A 10,304-nucleotide genomic window follows, 5' to 3' on the forward strand; every position below is an offset into this window, starting at 1 on the left:
ATACCTAGTTTAAACTTTAAAAATTTACGTTCTTGTGGACCGCATTTAACCCTTAATGGGCAGAGGACCGCAACCGAGGCTTAATTAAAACTTAAATTTAAAAAGTAAAATGATAAAAAATGTTTACATAAGTTGTTATTAGTTTGTTATGTAACATCTTTACGTGTTATATTTTATACTCTCAGTCATATAATAAATTTAATAAGCGTATTTAAGTGCTAATTTTGCTTTTACATTGTTTTTATATTACATATGGTTATAAAAAACACAAAAATATATTCAACAATAAAAAGAACTGCGAGTTTTTAAGGCAAATAAAAATTTTAAAGCTAAATTGCGTAAAATATGCTAAAAACTTTACATAAATCAAAGCGTTTTTATACTTTTCATTCTATCCAGATTCTTTAAACTGTAAAAGTTTTTTGTACACCAAGTCCTTGGACCAAACTTTTTAAGCGTATCTTTTGTCGTTCAATAAATAATAATTCAATTTTTATTATACAAAATCACTTATGACATTCATGACTAATCGCAAATAATTAAATTAAATTAGTGCTTGACTATTTTTGAAAATCATTTAACTAACTAACTTATTGGTGCAATTTAAATTTTCTCGTAGTTTGATATATATATATTTATAAACATAACAGCTGTTTTGAAATTTTATAGAGCTTTATTGAAAAAAAAAATTAAAACGTAAAACATATAAATTTAAAAAAAATCTTTATTAATGCTGAAACCTAAAACAAAAACATTATTCTAATACTGTATTATAAATTTGCTCATTATTTAAAAAAATAGAATTATGAGCTTTTTAACTACTAAAATTGAACAAAATCAAGCATTGATATTTAACATAATCAAGTATGAAGCTTAAAAATCATACTTATTTTACACAAAAGTACAACAATAAGTTATATTGTTAAACTCAGTTAGAAATAGCTTGTTATAAACTAATACATTAACCTTCCACTTAGGTACGAATAACTTGGGTACGCATTTTTTAGCCAAAAACTGCTGTGTTCAAAATTCAGAATTTTTACTTTGAAATTAAAAAACAAATCTAAAAGTATTATAATGAAAATAAATTATACTGTATCAAGTTTAGATAAATTACAACTAAAGGAGCCAGAAAAAAGTTATGAACTTACAAAGTGTATACTAAATCAAACATTTAAAACAAAATCAGTGCAGTTTATTTAACTAAAATGAGGAACAGTGCAACTTAAATTTGCACACCCCATGATTAAAACATGAAAAATATTTTTTTGAAAGATCGTACAAAATTTATATTTAAAAATGATTAATTAACTTTTAAATACCCAATGATTGAAAAATAAATGTAAAAATCATATGAAAAACGATATTTATGAAAATAAAGAACATAGCAAATAAGTTTTTTTTAAAACTAAGTGCTTTTAAAACATGTCTATTAGTTTAGCTTGTCGCTTGGTTTAGCAGAAACTTTTTGTTGCTCGCTATGGGAATCACAATCTACAATAATCACCTTTTCTTCTTTAGAGCAACCACCATTTTATCCTTTACTATTTAAAATTACTATTGTGTAGACTACCAAGACAAACAGTTTAAACTCAAAAAATTGATAATGATAAGTAGGTAGGAGTAAAGTTGTATAACCTCAAATTAGCTTTTTTAAGTAAACACAAACTAACAAAAACATAATCAATATTTTCATAAATATTTATTTATTCAAAAATCATAACTAATTATATTATGCAATTGTTAAAGAAACAAGGAAATAAAAGATACACTATTAACATTTGTCATTAAAAACAAATATACCCATAAAATTAAATGCATAAAGTCTGAAGACTTTTATTTTAAATTATATAATTTCAAAACATGTATGTTTATATATTATTGTAATATCCGTTTACCATTTTAAGTTTCTAATTACTTACTTATGCTTAAAAAAGTATAGTTTATTTAATTTTACCGATTTCTTAACTAAACAGTATTTATTTGCATTTTTAATTTAAACTAGTTATGACATATCTATTATCAAGCTTAATGTTAATATTAATATTAAATTTTTTATTTTAGCTTTAATTTTACACAAAGATAATTTAAAAAAGGGTGTTTCAAACTTTTTACTTCCATAAAAAATGCAAATTATTTGTCATTAATCTTAGATAATAATTTAATGATTTTTTCGAGGAAAAAAAGAATAAAATTTTAAACGAATCATTACGTCAATAAAATTTCGATGTGTAATTTTTAATTAATTTCAAACTATCTTTTTTCAAAACAACACGTTTTAGAAAACGCAATGGAAAACGCATTTATTATAAATGATCTTATGAATACAATGCTGACTGCAGTAGAAGAAAACTTGTCAGCTGACAGTTTCAATGCTATTCAGGAGCAAACTAGCTTTAAAAAAGCGAATGAGATTGTTGTACATAATAATGATGTACCAACTCAAACTTCTGAGCTTTGTAGTGGAAACAAAACTGACTCTAATTTAAAAAATGAGTTTGAGTTCTTAAATGTTCCTTCGTTGGTACAAAACGAAAGGAAAGACAGCCTTATAACGGAGAACTTTGATGAAGTTAAACATGATGACGCTTCTTTCAATATGGTGATTGACTTCACTGAAAACAATGAAGTGGAAAGCAAAATTCCTGAAAACGAGCAACAACATGGCATTGTTTCTATTGATGCAGCAAAAGACTGTCTAAGGAGTGTAAAATCTGAATCAAGCATTGAAGTTTCTACTGAGCTGAGAAAGCAAAACAATTTTGGCAAGGGAGATAGTGGTATAAATTCTGTAAAGAAAAACAAAGAGGTAGTGAAACTTGAAAGCGAAATATTAACTGATGATAAGTCATTTGAAAAAAATAAAATGCTCAGAGAAGTTTTTAGTTTCAGCTCATTTGAAAGAGAACTGACACCAGATTACGAAAGCTTGTCTGATGATAGTGAGTTTATTCTCACCAAAAGTCCTGGTTTTGAAAGCCACTTTCAACCAGATACTGAAATCTGTAGCTCAGTAAAATCGTCCAACAGCAAAATATCGAAGACTTTGGAACTTAACAATGAACAAAAGATTAAATCAGAATCTAAAAAGTTCAGATGGTTTAGATCAAATCGAGTTTCTCCCGACCAGCTGCAACCAGAAGTAAAAACTAAGTCAAAGGCAAAGAGGCTGGCTTCGAGTTTTGCTAAAGGACTGAGAAGTTCATTCAATAATGTAAGGAAAGCTTATAAAAGCAGAAGACGATTAAATTTGATCGTTTTATGTCCTTTACCTTTGTTTTTTATGCATTTGTAGTATAATGCATTTCTTAATAAAATTGATGCAACTGGTATTTGTTTCTTTTCTTTTATTTTAATTAGGCAATGATCAAAATTTGATGCAAGTTAATACTGCTTTTAGTATTTCATCTACGACAGGGGTCGGCAAACTGCGGCCCGCGGGCCAATTGCGGCCCGCGAAGGGTAAATCTGCGGCCCGCGAACATGTTATTTTTTTGAATGGAATGCGGCCCGCGAAAGAAAATTTTGTGGCCCGCGATCATGTAAATGTGGCCCGCTGAGCAAAATTATATTTCTAGTTAAATTTTTCTGGTAATTCGATTTAATTTGATTAGTTTGATTTTTAGATTTTCTATAAAATTTTTAAATAATTTCAATTAGTTACTGCTTTAGTTTCGTTTAAAAATGTGAAAAAGACAGATAAGCGTTCTAACAGGATATGTTTCTCAGTTTCATAATTACTTCTTATTTACAACAGTAAGTAATTATCTGAAAAAAGAGTGTCAAGAGTGCTTGGATTTAATAAGCTGGTTAAATAATACCTATTTATTAAATAAACTAAATGCAAACATTTTCTATTTTGTAGAAAAGTAATGCACAGTAATTAACTTAAGTGTCATTTCTTTATAGCTTAGATATGCTTTTTTAATATTTTTTATACCTCAGTTTCTTTTATAATTTTTATTTGTAAATGTTATATTTTAGTTTGAATACATTTAAAATAACATAGTAATAAAAATCAAGGTTCATTTGATTTTTGGTTTGACACATATTAAATTTTTTATAAGTTTTCTATGCACACCAACTTACAAAAATGCTCATATTTTAAACCACTTTTTATTTAGTTTAAGTTTAGTTTATGCATACTTTTCTAACATTGTTATTTATACATGTCATATCTAAATTTGTACAGACATATATAAAATAATATATATGACATAAGTTAATATAGTTTTTGTTAGGTATACAATCCATTTTTCAAACATTGTTTTTTTCAAGCTAAGTTAATTTTTATGCCTTGCATATCAATACACACAATTGCTGTTTTTTCGAGCTACCTATTTAATATAAACTAGATATAGGGATGGTAAATTTATAAAGTTTGTACATTGTTAATCAAAATAGTTCAAATTCAAGCAAATAAACAACTAAACATTGCCACACACTCAGACAATCACTATTTGAAGACTTTAAATCTCAGGCCAACTAAGCCATTTTTTAAGTTTTTGGCTAGAATTGTTTTTTGTATACAAAAATATCAGGAATGTGTTTGTTGACTCAGGCTGGCTTTTTTGCTTGAAAAAGTGGCAAATTAAACTTATGATGTATGTTTTGCTCAATCCACAGTGTTAGTTTAAGTTTTAATATATGTTAAGTTTTAAGTCTTGCAGCTGATATAATTCATAATATTATTTAAATTATTGTGTACATTAAAGAATGAACAATGAGTGTTGTCAAAAAAGTTGAATTCCGGAAAAGCTTTGAATTTGTGAATTTACGGTTAAAAATTCTAGAAAAAAACTTGAATTTGAGAATTTTTATAAAAAGCCTGGAATTTCAAACAATTTTTACATTTAAAGTAATGAAATTTCGATATAACTCAGAAAAAATTACCAAATAAATGTTTTTTTATTTATAAAAATATTATAGTAGCTTAACAGTATTTTTTAATATTGATAAATGTTTTAAGACATTTTTTTTTTAAACTTTAATTAAACTTTATACTAAAAATAAAAGAAGGAATTGTACTTCCAAAAACTCCGTATTGGTACATTGCACTTTTACTTGAAAAATTTCAACGATTTTTGTGCTTCGCATTGTAACTAAACGAAGAAATTCTACTAAATTGTCAAAGCTAGTAAAAACATCTCTAATAAAAATTCTCAGATGAGCAATAGTTTTTCTATCAGTGCTCTCATGTTAATAGTTTGATTAAAGTCCTAATTTTATTAATGCGACTTTATAACCTTTGCATTTCCTAAACACGACTTCATGTTGTCATGGAAGAAAAAACAAAAGTTTTTCATTACCGCCAACATCAATTCTTTATAAAAATTTTCAATTATAAACGATAACTCGTTTTAGTTAATAAATTTTGCTACTTTATTACTTGCCTTAACAATTTTTTCTGATTATTCTGTAGTTACTGAAGATAATAATGTGCTTTGTCGGAAATTACTTTGGTGATTTTTTTTCTCGGAATAACTCCTAACTAACGTTTTTTTTATTCTTGTAGCTCGTCTTATATTTTACAATTATTATTATTAAATGCAATATTCTTATTGCAAATAAAGAATTGCTATCATGCTTAAAAAAAAATAAATCTACTTCGCTAATGACTCAATAAAATTTTATACTTTTGTTAAACTTGTTTAAGAAACTCAATTGTCCATTTCAGCTGACTTATATATTTTCGGCAAGTAGTTAATTTATTGTTAATAACCTTTGTTATTTCTTAATGTAGTGAACTTTATACTAACTGAATTGCTACACAAACAGGCTATTTTAAAAGCTTGAAAACTCAGGTGTGTGTGAAGCTTTTATTTCAAACATTTTTAAGAAATCTTCCAATTCTCAGAACAGTTTTTATGACTGTTGTGTAGTTTACTTATTGCATTTTTTTTTGTTTTCTTACACTTTGTGTACTTTTTGATAATGATGGTATTTTAACTAGGTATTTAAGCTTGATTAACAACTATTTATTAGCTTTTTCAAGTTTTAATAAATTTAAGCTGGTTTGATACATCTAAGACATTTTTGCTTTTTAGTGGCAACCATGTAAAAGTCTAATTACTAATAAAATATTTTATTAAAGTTATTCAGAATTAATTATGTTAAATCATTTGTTTTAGCTTTCTGGAATACAAACATGTATTAATTTTGTTATGTTAACTAATTACTAAATTTCTAAATGAGTGTAAATAATTTAACTCGTAAAAACTTTTTTCGAAGTAAATATTCTTAGAAATATGAAAAAGTGTTGATGATATAATAAATGTATAGAAGTAACCCATAAATTGTCTTTCAACTTAGGATTTCATAGAGAGTTAGGTTGTTAGTAAAATTAAAAAAGTATTAAGTTTAACTTATTAAGTGCTTATGGAAGTACATATTTTATTAACAATATTAGTAAATATTTATTAAAGTACATTATTCAATGTAAATCATAATCTAATGAATATTAATTTGAATAGGCATTCTATGTATAGCTAAAAGTCATTTTAAATAATAAGGTTTATAAAAGTAAAACTTTTCTCTAGTGTGACTAAAACTAAAACCATAAGATAATTCAAATGTCACTAAAACTAAAACTGCGGCCCGCGAAGACTTTGGAAACTTGAAATTTGGCCCGCGACCACCAACTGCCTGCCGACCCCTGATCTACGACAACAACTTGTTAAACAGATTTTTTACAATCAATTTATAGTCTGAAAGACATAACTGATAAATTTTAAATTTAAATTTATTTAGTTTTAAATCAAATTTTAAATGGTATTTAAAAAAGATTTCTTTCCACCAACTGTTTGTAGTATTAAAAAATGCTATTCCCTAAAGATCTTAGAAAAACAGATTTTAAGATAAGTGAAAAGTTATGTTTCTTGTGAATTTTTAAAAGCATTGAAAAAGTTGACCTTAAAAAGTTTATCTTTTAAATATTTTGTTTTTTATCAAAAACATTTAGTAAAATCTTTCCACACACTCAGGATAACTCAGGTTTTTTTGAAGTTTTGGAAAACTTTAGTATGACTCAGTAGAGATCAGGATAATTCAGAATATTTTAAGTATTTTTAAGTTCAGGCTGACTAAGGATATATTTGTTTTTTTTTTTAATTCAGGGTAGTTTTAGTGTTTTTAAAAGCTTTGTTATAGAGCCTAATTTCTATTAGTTTAAAAACAATAAAAAATTCTTTAAAAGAATTTTAAATACTTATGATGACACATGACATTTTTAAACTGACTCAGGACAGTTATTTTGACTCAAAGAGTGGCAATACAATCCTGATTTCTTCCAAGTTAATTGTTTTTGTTGTTTTTTGTAAAATGTTATTTTTTTTTTGTTAAATGTTTTTTGATTATTCTTAAAAAAATATGCAAAGTAAAATTGTATGAAATGTTGCAAGTTTAAAAATATGCCAGATAGGAAAGTTATCTGAAGTTCAATAGCTTGATTTAAAAATATCAGACCAACACCAGATATTGCTATTACTATACTCAGAACTGCAGTTCAAGTGGTATGAATTTTTAATTCTTCATTTGTTAAGATCTATTTTAACAGTTTTATATCGTAATATAGCTAAAAATGTAGAAGTGAAAACAAAAAAAAAACTAGCTTTTTAGATTTCTTCTACAAAAAATTTGAAACTTTGAATCTTAATACTGAAAATTTAATATTTTTAAATAAAAGATAAAAATAGTATATTAAAAACTGCAACAAACTAAAAGTATGAGTTGTTTTGAGTTTAATATAATTCTTTTTGTTGATATAAAATAGATACTGAACATTATCTATAAATTGCACAGAGAAAATGTTTATAGGTATTAATTGTTATACTTAGTCGACTAATTATTTGTAGTTTAAGGCCATAGGGGGGTAACCATGTTTTTAGAAGTTGATCTTATGTTATAGAATTCTTTCTAAGCTTTAAGATGCTTTTTATGGTTTTAAAAAATTGAAATTATTTTTTGAGATTTGACCAGTCAACGTCGGGCTACATAATAGGTTCCCTATGGAAAGGGAAAACTAAAACAGCAAAAAAGACTGTTTTGTTTAAAATTTATCTCCTCTTACATTTTTCAATTATCTTCTTCAAACTTTCACAGTCTAATCTTTATACAATAACAAAAAAAAACATTACTTGTGAACTTAAAAAATTTCTAGTAAAAAATATATGTTAGAAAAAAATAAAAAAGATTTTTTTATTTTTTTTTTATTTTTTTTAAATTTTGCAAAGCTTAGGCCAGAAGTAGATGTTTTGTATAACGTAATGCAAATCACTAATTTAATTGTGCAAAAAGTTAAACAACATGTGAAAAATTTCCAATATGCTGTTAAAAGAGTTCGTAATTGTAGTGTTACAGATCATGCAAAAATATGCCTCTTTTTTTCCGCAAAAGAAGTTTGTGACAGTGTAAAGGTAAATGTTGCTAAAAGATTTAACTTTTCAGAACACTTGAGAATATTGCAGTTATTTTAGAAAACTTGTATTCGTTTTATTAAAAATTTTTTTCCTTCTGACCTTATCGAAGCAGTGAACAATTTTTATCCTGTTGTAGATTGTAAAAAGCTATAAACCGAATTAATAGTTATTTACAATCGACAAGAAATGCACAAAAGGGAATTATTAAAAAATCTTCTGTACATTAAGAATAACAATCTTTCTGATAGTTTTTGTGAAAGTATAAAACTTCTAGAAACTCTAATAACTATACCTATGTGTTCAACTGAAGCTGAAAGGACATTTTTATCTTTAAAGAGAATAAAAACGTATTTACGAAATACCATGGGTCAGTCTAGATTAAACTCCCTAAGCGTTATTTCTGTTGGTAGAGACTTAATTAAAAAATGTAGTGGTTTTAATGAGGAAGTTATGAATTTATTTATAAACAAAAAAGATAGAAGGATAGATTTTCATTACAAAGGTTGAAAATAAGCATTTAAGTTTTTGTTTAGGACAAACATAGGTTTTTATTTGTAATTACTTTAGCTTTTGATAAATATGACATGTTTCAGATATATGTTTTTTATTATTAGATATTATTACTTGTAGTTTGTTTTACAAATTCTATGCTTTGTCTGACTTAAATTACATTTTATTTTGTTATTATTTTCGAAAATGTTTAGCTATTTTATATATTATATACATTTTATATAAAAAATTTTGCTTTTGTAGATATTCAGATATTAATATGTTTTGTAGATAGATATCTGTTCTTTAGCTATTCAATTTTACTGTTGTTAAGTCTTACGTTTCGAACTTGCCATAAAACTGTTTTTCATTATGTCATGTGTTCTACATTTTTCATTAAATGTTTCTTTTATGACAAGTTTTGATTTGTATTTTATAAAAATTAAAAAAACAATAAGCTAAGTTCACCTTGCTTTAACTTTGTTATAATTCAGATTTAATTTTTTAGCATTAATACCTAAATTACATTAAATAAGCAAGCAATCTATTCTATTTATAACATTTCAGTTTCTTTTACTAAAAAATAATTTTGTGTAACACATAATATGCAATGAGGTGTTGTTATCACTGTTGTATTGCATATTTAAGAGATTGATTTCTTTTTTCTTAAATAAAGCAAGTTGCAACATATTTTTAAAGATATAAAGTTTACTGTAAATAGTAAAAACAATTTTTGTATAGAAAGTTTACATCTGTGCAAGTATAAGTAATTTCTATAAAATTTATACCTTTTTTTAATTGTTTAATTTTATAGTATGAAGTATATTTTTAAACATTTGCTTCGAACTTATTTTACTTGATGAACTTATTTCAATTGTATTACTTATAAAAAGATCTTTTTATAGCTAATTACAAAAAGATTAATTTAGGGGATTTTTTGAGAAATAAAATTGCGCACCCCCTTACCAAAACACCACGCTACGCAACTGGTAAGTAGAGATAAGTATGAATATAGTAGAAGTGATATTGTTAACTGAGTATGTGATAAACGCAGTTACATGAAATGTAAAATTTAAACAATTCAAATCCTTAAAACAATGTTTGAAGGGCACAACTCAAAAAATAGTATATATTGGAAAAATAATACACTCCTTTGAATTCAAATAATAAGATTATGATAGCAAAAAAAGGATAAAAAATAGAACACTAATATCTACTAAAAAAACTTCATTTTAGTAACTTTTGAAAATTAAAGACATATTTCAAAAAATAGTTAACATTTTTATAAAATAAGAGACGTTAACTATTTTTGTTAAATTAGTTAAAAGATTATGAAGGCAAAATACAACCTTTAATAAGAAACTTGTAAAAATTTTTTCAAGTTTTGCTTCAAAAGCT

General features: G+C 25.3%; 1 protein-coding gene across 2 annotated transcripts in view; it reads right to left on the minus strand.

The window, feature by feature from the left end:
• The window catches only part of LOC145835304 (uncharacterized), a 171,681-nt gene that overhangs the window by 142,925 nt on the left and 18,452 nt on the right, over positions 1–10,304 (minus strand). The window lies entirely within an intron of this gene.

This window comes from Thalia democratica, chromosome 4, assembly GCF_965202585.1.
Source record: "Thalia democratica chromosome 4, ktThaDemo2.hap1.1, whole genome shotgun sequence".
NCBI classification, from domain to species: domain Eukaryota; kingdom Metazoa; phylum Chordata; class Thaliacea; order Salpida; family Salpidae; genus Thalia; species Thalia democratica.